The following is a 10,307-nucleotide window of genomic DNA, read 5'->3' as shown; positions in this document are numbered from 1 at the left end:
GCCTGAACTACACAATGAGATCCTGTCTCAGGAAAAAAAGTTTAAATAGACATTTTTTGGTAGAGCTCCCTCCCTCCCTCTCTCTCTCTCTGCCTGTGTGTGTGCGCGTGCGTGTGTGTGTGTGTGTGTGTGTATCAGGGTATTAAAACTAATGATTAAGAAGCAAGAACCAGCCAGGCATGGTGGCTCACGCCTGTGATCCCAGCACTCGGGAGGCTGAGGCAGGAGGATAACTGAGTTTGAGACCAGCCTGGGCTACACAGTCAGGATCAGGTCAGTCTCAACTACATAGTGAGACCCTGTCTCAAAAAACCAAAAGAAAAAAGAAAAAAAAAAAAAAAAAAAAAAAAAAAAGCAAGAACCAAAAAGAGGAGGAGCACAAGCCACCAGCATTTAGTGAACCGCCTATCAAAATACAAACTAACATTGTGGTGGCACATGCAATCTCTGCACTGAGGTGACTGAGGCAGGGAGATCGCCACAATGTTCAGACCATCCTGGGCTACATAGGAAGCCTTGTCTCAAAAAACTAAAAAGAAAAAGAAGGAATTAATTTCAGGCGGAAAGATTAGAAAGCCACCAATGTTGCTACTTCTCAACTACACTCAGATATTTTTACTAACATTTTAGTTGCTAACAAAAAATATAATTCCACTGGGCAGGGTGGCACATGCCCGTAATCTCAGCACTAAAGACACTGAGGCAGGAGGATTGCCACGAGTGCCAGGCCAGCCTGAGCTACATAGTGAGATGCTGTCTCAAAAAACCAAAAAAACAAACAAAAATAAATCAAAACAAAAAGAACAAAATAAAAAAATAGTTCAACTTTCTCAGGACTATTTATTCACCAAAGTAGATTATCAAACCAGGCACAGGTCTGCAATCCCAGTGATCTAGGGATGATACAAGGACCTCCAGATGACATAAAGGAAATATTATAACTACCAACCTGTTAGATGACTGATACACCAAGTTCATGTTCTCTAAAATTGAAGAATGAATTCTAGGAACAATGGAGGTTAACAGTAGAAAATATACCAGGCATGGTGGCGCACACCTGTAATCCCAGCACTCGGGAGGCCACTGAGTTAAATCCCCAGCCCCACCTCATGATTTCATACCCACCTTGTAACCCACTTTCTGGGTCCTCTTCTGTCTCTCTTAGAGAGAGAGGTCCTCTTCTGTCTTTTCCTCAATAAATATGTCCTACTCTGTTTGTTTGTTTGTTGGTTTGTTTGTTTTTTGAGACAGGGTCTCACTATGTCATTGAGAATGACCTGGAACTCACTATGTAGCCTAGGCTGGTCTGGAACTCACAGTGATCCTCCTGCCTCAGCCTCCCGAGTGCTGGGATTAGCCGAGGCTGGGTTCACATTTGTGATCCTCTCCTCAGTCTCCCAGAGTCCTGATATTATAGACAGCTAAGTTAGGTAGAACTATTATAGGCATCAGACAGAACTGGGCCCTTGAAGAAATCAGTGCAGAAGATGAGAACACATTACTATTGCCCATGGAGGTGTATTTGTCGAAGGCCAGGCCTCAAGACAAAGACCAAATGATTACACCTACTTCCCCAGGGAAAAACAGTACTGATTGATATTCTAAATAGGCATCAATCACCTGGGTGGGGGACTTTGCTCAGTGCTTATCAGAGAAGATCATTTCTTTCTTTCTTTCTTTTTATTTATTTGTGGTGTTTTGAGACAAGGTCTCTCTCTGTAGCCCAGGCTGGTCTCAAACATGAAGTGAATCTCCTGCCTCAACCTCATGAGTGCTGGGATTGCAGGAGTGCAGCCCCATGCCCAGCTCATTTATTTCAATTGATCAAAATGAATATTTTCTTTAATCTTGACAAGCTGCTCATCGAGGCACATCTGGAGACATGATAATCTCTATATTAATTGAGGTTATCAATTTTAATTAAAGAGCAAATATAACTTTACTAAGTGTTTCAGGCCAGGAGATGTGAATTTCTATAATTTGGTTTCTAGACAAGCTGTACATTTAACAAACTTTAAAATAGCCCACTGCATTTATGAAAAGGCTTTCTTTGCCTACTGTGGGTAACTTGTCCTTCATTTTTGAGACTAACATTGTGGTGCAGATGGCAAATAGGTCTGCTAGCTTTGCTTGGATTCTTTCTTGTTTTTGATATATACACGATTAGAATGTGTGTATTGGAAATGCTGCGATAGATATTTTGTGTTTATCTAAATGGAATGATAGTTCCTTATATGAATATGCAAGAGGCCTGTGACAGAATGCTATGTTTTTTTGTGGGGTTTTTGGTACTAAGGATCGAACTCAGGACCTTCCACTTGTGAAGTGGATGTGGTGCCACTGAGCTAAATCCCTGGCCCACAATACTATGTTTTTAACTGTAGTTTAAGATTATAAAAGTCACAGGCCCCTAGAATCCCAGCACTTGGGAGGCTGAAGCAGGAGGATCGCTACAAGTTTGAGGCCAGCTTGGGCTCCATACTGAGTCCAAGGCCAGCTTGAAATACATAGCAAGACTCTGTCTCCAAAAAAAGAAAAAGGAAGTTGCTACTTTTACACCTTTTCTTATAGAAGAGCTTTCATGCTGAAATCATTATACTCCTATACTCTGAGACATTTAAAACAAGTTTTTGTGCCTGCAGAAGCTAATCCATGAAAGCCAGCTGTGCCAGTGCATGTCGTAATCCCAGCACTTGGGAGGCCAGGGTAAGAGGATCACCATAAGTTCAAACTGACCCTGGGCAAAAATTAAAATTGAGTATTACATATATATGTTCACTATTAATAAATTAGTTGATCTCACAAAAAAAGAAACAAATGAATAAAACTCACTTTTAGGTAATGATTTAATCCAGGGTATTGCTATTATGCCCACAGTTAAAACCTCTGAATGGATTAAGGTATCTCAGAATGTCAGTCGGACCAAAGCAGGACTTTGGAGTCATCTCAGGAAGGGGCGAGTGAAGATATTTTGATTTTGAGAAAGACATCTGAGACAAGAAATATGGACTAAGTAGTCCTACGGCTATTCGCAAATATTCTGATCTTCTCAGCCCATGATTACTGTACTTTCTCACTCCATTTGAGGTCATCCTGATCACATGGCTGATTTGGTCTCAGAAATATGAAAGCAACTTATATATTACTTTGGGGCAGAAGCTTCTAGAACTAGGGCCTACTCAACATTTTCTTTTCCTCCTCTCTCTCTGTCCAGTTGTTACCAAGTTCTGGGGTTCTACACTCTTTGCAGGTCCTTGTTGTTCTGAACAAAGAATTGGGCAAGACACTGTGCAAAAGCTATTAAAGTTATAAAAGAAAGAAAGAAGTACATTTGTAGGGTAGGAGCAGGCAAACCAGAGAGATCCCAGTGGCCACGTGGCTAATGGCGGAGATCTTCTGTGTCCCTCATTCTTCAGGCTGAGGTCACATCAGGTCTGACCTATCAAAAACCTGCTTGATTTCCTGCCAGAAGAATTGAAGATAGCACTTTCTGATTGGTCCCATATGGAAAATAACCAGTCCTCTGTTATTGACAGGTAAGTGCACTTGCTCATGATGTGGTTGGCCACATCCTAACCTCCTGCCTCACAGTGATGGAGGTTTGAGACTGAGCCTTCATCAGTTGGGATCCCTCAGGGTCTCTGGTCAGTGCCACCAATCTGTCATGTGGTGTGAGCAAGAAATAAACATGTGTGTGTGTTTGTGTGTGTGTCTGTGTGTGTGTGTGTCTGTGTGTGTTGTGCTGAGGATCACACCCAGAATCTAAAGCCTGCTAAGCCATCCCTCTACTACTGAGCTACATCCCTACCCAAGATATAAAACTTTTAATGACATATGCCATTGCAATATTAGGGCTTTTGCTATTATTGTTGCCAATGTTGTTTTTACCACAGCCTCCATATTAGTCAGCTTCTGGTCACTGTGACAAAATACCTGACATGCACAATTTAAAGGAGGAAATGGTTAATTTTGGCATACAGTTTTAGAGGTTTCAGTCCATGGCTGGCTGGCTCCAAAGCAAAAACATCAGGACAGAAGGGCGTGGTGCGGGAAAGCTGTTCACCTCCTAGGAGCCAGGAAGCAGAGAGTAAGAAAAAAACAGATGTAGTTCCCAAGGTCAAGCCCCCACAACCTACCCAGAACAGTGCTTTACTGATCTCAGCCAATTTCAGAAAGACTATTGCAATACAAAGTGATGCTTGGCTCTGAGATAAAATCCTGACAAAGTCCCCAAGGGTTGGAAAAAAATCTGGCTATGTAACCAGCAGGGCTGGGTTTGTTTATATAAGAGTGTTTGAGGAATGTGCTGGGTCTATTCAAACATAGAACATTTAAATCCTAAAGAATTCAAAGAATAAGAGTAAACACTTAAATGATTTCAAAGATAAGCGAGATAGGAGATTGTACACTGCTGCCTCTCCTTCCTCTCCACAGTTCTGAAGTTTCAGTCATTCTATGTGGTACCAGGAAGAAAAGAAGTGGGGTTAGCTAGAGTTTCTGTCAGTACCCACTGAGCTCATCCACTCCGGGGGTTTGTTTGTTTGTTTTTGTTTTGTTTTGTTTTTGGTACCGGTACTGGGGATTGACTTGAGTCCCTGTGCTTGCAAGGCAGGCGGTGGAACCACCGAGCTAAATCCCTGGCCCTCCACCGGGGTTTTGGGAGCACTCTTCATAGGAATTATTCTGGCCCTATAGACTGTCTGTCTTGGATTTTTGTTTTTGAAAATATGGCTACCATTTTTGTTTGGTTTGGTTTGGCACTGGGGATTGAACCCAAGGCCTTTGCACTGAGCTCCCTCCCTAGTCCTTTTTAATTTTTTTATTTTGGGACCGGGTCTCACTCGGTAGCTAAACTGCTCAGACTGGGCTTGAACTGTGATTGCCCTGCCTCGGCCTCTCATAGTGCTTGGTTTATAGCCATGCCCTACTTGTTTTTTGGTTTTGGTTCTCTGTGGTGCTGAGGATTGAATCCAGGGCCTTGCACATGCTTGATCACCATTTTAATCCACTGAGATCACCCACTCTAATACTCTTTATTTCACAAAGAATATGAAGCCCAATGCTAGACACGGCTCCTGACCACAGGTGCTCACTAAATATTTGCTGATAAATTAAACTCAGGGGCCAGAGATAATAGCTCAGTGGTGCCACGCCTGCCTGGTAAGCTTAAAATCTTGAGTTTGATTCCTGGTACTGAGAAAACAAAAAACAAAAATACTTAAACTTGGGTCAGTGACTTGCTTATAAATAGTGAGTTGCAGAGTTAGAACTCAAATTCAAGTAGGGTGTGGGGATGTGAGCTTGAGGCTGAGGCTGAGGGATTGCAAGTTTGAGCCCAACCTGGGCAGTTTAGTGACTTAGCAAGAACCTGTCTCAAGCAGGGCATGGTGGAGCACACCTGTAATCCTAGCACTCAGGAGGCTGAGACAGGAGGACTGCCTCAAGTTGGAAGCCAGGCTGCACTACACAGTGAGTTCAAAGCCACCCTGAATTACATAGTGAGACCCTGTCTCAAAAACATAAACTAAAATAAATAAACATTAAAAAAAGAACTTGTCTCAAAATAAAAAAGGACTGCGGATACAGCTCAGTACAAAGGCCTTGGGTTCAGTTCCCAGTACTACAAATCAAAACAATAATAACAACAACAACAAAATGAAAGAAGTCAAATTTAAGTCTTTTGGTCCTGTGTTCAATTCCCCGTATGCTCTTCTCCTTCCTGGCGGGCTCCACCCTCCCTGGTGTGCAGTTCTATGTGTCACGGCCTATGTTGCTTTTGTTGGCATCTGTCTCTTCCTGTGGCCCTTGCAGCTGGAGACCATGACAGAGGGCTGAGCTACAGCCAAGAGCATGTGGGCGCCATGGTCTCACAGAAGCAAGGCAGTTGTCAGGTGCTATGGCAGAGAGAAACAGAAGAGGGCTAACAGTGTAGGTCAGTGGAAGAGCCCTGGCTGGCGTGTATGAGGCCTTGGGTTTATCCTCAGCACCACAAGAAAAGGAAAGAAGGAGAGGAAAGGAAACGACCAACATTTTCTCATTGTACAGCTAGCCCTCCATACCCAGAAGTTCCATACCCTTGGATTCAACCAACTATAGGTCGAAAATATTCAGGAAAAAATTTGCATCTGAGTCAGGTATGGTGCTACATGCTTGTCATCTCAGCATGCTGGGAGGCTGAGGCAGGAGGATTGCAATTTGAGCCCAGCCTGGGTAACCACAACTCAGTGAGACCCTGTCTCAAAACTAAAAATAAAAAAGGGGTGGGGATGCAGCTCAGTGTTCAGGCCCTGGGTTCAATATCCAGTAGTGCAAAAACAACAACAACAAAAAACAAGTAAACATAAAAGAATTGTATCTGAACTGATCACATATAGGCTTTTGTTCTTGTCATTATTCTGTAAACAATACAGTAAAACAAGTATTTATAAAGCACATACAATAGCCTGGCATTGTGGCACATGTCTGTAATCTCAGCATTCTGGGAGACTGAGGCAGGAGGATCACAAGTTAAAGGCCAGCCTGGGTGACTTAGTGAAACCCTGTCTCAAAATAAAACCTGGGGTTGTAGCTTAGTGGTAAAGCTCTTGCCTAGAGTGTGCAAAATCCCAGGTTTAATTGCCAGTTCTTAAAAAGCACATACAGGGGCTGGGGATTTAGCTCAGTGGTGCCACCACGTGCCTCCTAAACACAAGGTCCTGAGTTCAATCCCCAGTCCAAAAAAAAAAAAAAAAAAAAAAAAGCACATACAATATGTCAGGTGTCAGGTATCATAAGTGACCTGGAGACGGAATGAGTGCGTGGCAGACTGTGGGAAGGACCTACGCAAATACCGTGTCCCTTTACCTGAGGCACCTGAGCGACCTGCCAGCGTGGCATTCGCAGGGGGCTGGGAACCAGCCCCACAGACACAGGGGGAGCACTGTACCCCCAACACTCGCAGTGACCGGAGGTCGTTTCTCTTCCTTCTGCTCCAAAAGAGCCCACGGATCCCACTCAGCCAGGTGTCAGGGCCACACATCTGCCTGCATCTGTTCATGACTTTCCACTTCCTGCCTTGACCCTGGCCTGCATGACTGGGACACTCTGCTCACATCTGTCCGCCTCTCCCTTGGAGGAGGTGGCAGTGTTCTCTAAACCCCAACTTCTGGCCACAGTCTGGTTCCAAATGAGCTGATGGACCAAGACAAAGGTGCTTCTGCTGTCTGGCCTGTCTGACTCCCAGCACTGTGTGTCCTGCAGCCACCACATCTTGATCTGCTGCCCACCCCCTGGGGGTAGTCGGTGCAGGGTCATTTTGTTTAGCTCCATCCCCTCAGGCTCTGTGTCTTTGTCTCTCATTAACCCATGATGGTTAGGGTACAGACAGGTACACTCACGTTGCAATAGTCTCTTGTCCTTGTTTTTCTTTTTTTAGTACTGAGAACAGAACCCAGGGCCTTCACAATGAGCTATATCCATAATTCTTTTGTCATCTTTCATTTTGAGATATGGTCTCACTAAATTACTAAGATACCCAGGCTGGGCTCAAACTTTCCATCTACCTGCCTCAGCCTCCTAGAGTGCTGGGATTACAGGTACGTGCTTTCACATCTGGCTTTTTATCCTTTTTTGGCTTTAGATTTATTCTAAGAAAATAAGGACACAGCTGCTTACAATTTTAGTTTTTCTCCTCATTTCTTTCTCTCTAGGTTTCCATTTCTTTCATTCTTCATTTTGAGATAACGTCAGATCAGAACTCGGGGCTTGGGCTGGGGATAGAACTCAGTGACAGAGGGCCTGACTGTCACGCAGGAGGCTCTATGCTCCATCTGCCACACTACCAAAAAGGAAAACCAAGCCAAACCTAAGGGTTTTGGAGAAATTGTGGGATAACATCTTCATATCAAGTCTGAAATGACAGTTCAAGTATTCCTTCTTATAATGGAAAAGTTGATGAGCTGGGCATGGTGGTACACACCTGTAATCTCAGCATTTAAGCAGGCTGAGGCAGGAGGATCACAAGGTCAAGCCCAGCCTAGGCATTTTAGTAATTAAGTGAGGTCCATTGTCAAAATAAAAAGTAAAAAAGGGGTCAGGAATTTAGCTCAGTGATGCCGCTGCCTCACAAGCACAGGGTTCTGAGTTCGACCCCAGTACCAAAACAAACAAAAAAGGGCTGGGATGTACCTCAGTGTGAAGGCTCTGAGTGCACTCCTCGATACTGTAAGAAAAATAGAAAAAAGATGATAGACCACAAAAACTAGCTTTTAAAATGATTTAGGTTTTAAATGCATTATATGAAGGTTTTTATGGAACTTTTCGAATGTGTACTTAATTTTTTAAAAAATTGCAAAACATTTACTGGTGCATTTTAGGCATACATAATGATAACACTCATCACAGAAAATCTGCACCTGTGCATGGTACATCCTACCTCTCCCCATTTCCCACTCTCTTCAAGCCTCCTCCCCATGTACAATGTTTTTATTTCCAATTTTTTCCTTCTATTTTCACTTCTTTTCTTGGCCCTTCTTTCCTTTCTCCCTTCTTCTTCTCTTGTTACCCTCCTATTTGAATATTGTCTTCCCATTTCCCAAGATCTACCAGAAATGTACTCTATGAAGCCTTTTTTTTTTTTTGGTACTGGGGATCGAACTCAGGACCTTGCACTTGCAAGGCAGAGCAGCAGAACCACTGAGCTAAATCCCTAGCCCTCTATGAAGCTTTAAACACACACAAATCATATAAACCCCCTTGTAGCCATCATCCAGCATAGTCTATCTAAAATGTACTTCTTTCTTAAAAAATATTTTCATTTACTTATTTTTGGTCTTTTTGAGATAGGGTCTATGTAGTTCAGGGTGGCCTTGAACACATGGCAATCCTCCTGCCTCAGCCTTCAGATTGTAGGGATTACAGGAGTGTGCCACCGGATCTGGCTAAAATGTATTTCTTTCTTTCTTTCTTTCTTTTTTTTTTGGGGGGGGTACTAGAGATTGAACTCAGGACCTTTCACTTTCAAGGCAGATGTGGGGCCACTGAGCTAAATCCCCAGCCCCTAAAATGTATTTACTTCTATGTGTTTGGGTGATGATGATAAAACTAATTAAGGTCAATTTAACGACACCCACTGTTTATTCTGTTCCTTTAAATGTGGGTCACAACACTGCTCCAGATCCATGAGCCTTGACTCCCAGATGAACTGATCTGTGTTCGTGGTGGTCTCTTCTATACCTCCCTGGGACCTGCTCCTTATACCTCCACTCCACTTCTGTAGTCCAGGGACCTCAGCTGTCATTTGCCTGCGTAACTAGAGTTTGGGTGTTGAGGGTTTACTCGGTTGCCCTCCCATGACTCCTCTCGAGTCCGCTCCTTCAAGCAAGACAGTCGACTCTGGACTATGAAAATGAGAAAACAGTCTAAGGTAGAGCAGAAGACAGGAGCAGGCAGAGCTTTCTGGCTTTTGTTTTTCAAAAAGCCAAGGAGGCAGGGGGAAAATTAGAGGCTTGCAAAGCAAAGGTTGTTTACAGGGATAGATAGTGTTTAGAGGTAAAAATAGAGCACCTTGGCTGGGGAGAAGAAGCAAGAGTCCGGAGGGTCCCGGAGCAGCAGGAAGCCTACTTCTGCCTTCTGGGAGGTGGCTGGTCCCCAGGAGCGATGACTGCTGTCGTCCAGGCTGGCAACTGCAGCAGACTTACAGTAACAGCCTGGATTCCAAAAGTAAAACAAAGATGCCGGTGCCACTGGGCCCACGTGGTTGTGCAGGCAGGGGCAGTGTATATGTTAGTGGCTCTGTGTGTCTGACTGGCTCACAGCCACCTCAGCCCCCTCCCTCACAGTGACAGGCACCGCCCCGCTCAGGGAGGGGGAAGAATTCGGGTCAAGACGGCTGGACAAGGCTTTATGGAGTCTCAGGGACAGGCAAAAAGCACTTGCCCAAGGTCACACAGCTGCTAATAAGTGGCCCTGTGTTAGCATTCTGTGTTCACTTGACTACTAGGCAGGACTGTAGAAATTCTTGCCGTCCTACCTCCATCTGCTCCCCGAGGAGCAAATGACACGCTAGGCAGTCCCAGCTGGCTTCAAGAAATGACACTTTTTTTTTTTCAGTTCCAGGGATTAAACCCAGTGCCTTCAGACTGAGCTACATTCCTGGGCTTTTTTATCTTTTTCTTTTTGCTGTTTTTTTGTTTTTTGGAAACAAGTTCTTGCTGTGTAATCCAGGCGGGCCTCAAACTCTTGATGATCAGCCTCCCTAGTGCTGGCAGTACAGCAGTGTGCCACCTTGCCTGGCTTCTTTGTGCTTTTTTTTTTTTTTTTTTTTTTTT

The sequence above is a fragment of the Fukomys damarensis genome, unplaced genomic scaffold, assembly GCF_012274545.1.
Source record: "Fukomys damarensis isolate Sample0158 unplaced genomic scaffold, DMR_v1.0_HiC HiC_scaffold_25, whole genome shotgun sequence".
Taxonomy (NCBI): Eukaryota; Metazoa; Chordata; class Mammalia; order Rodentia; family Bathyergidae; genus Fukomys; species Fukomys damarensis.
Note: the sequence above shows the minus strand (reverse complement) of the source record.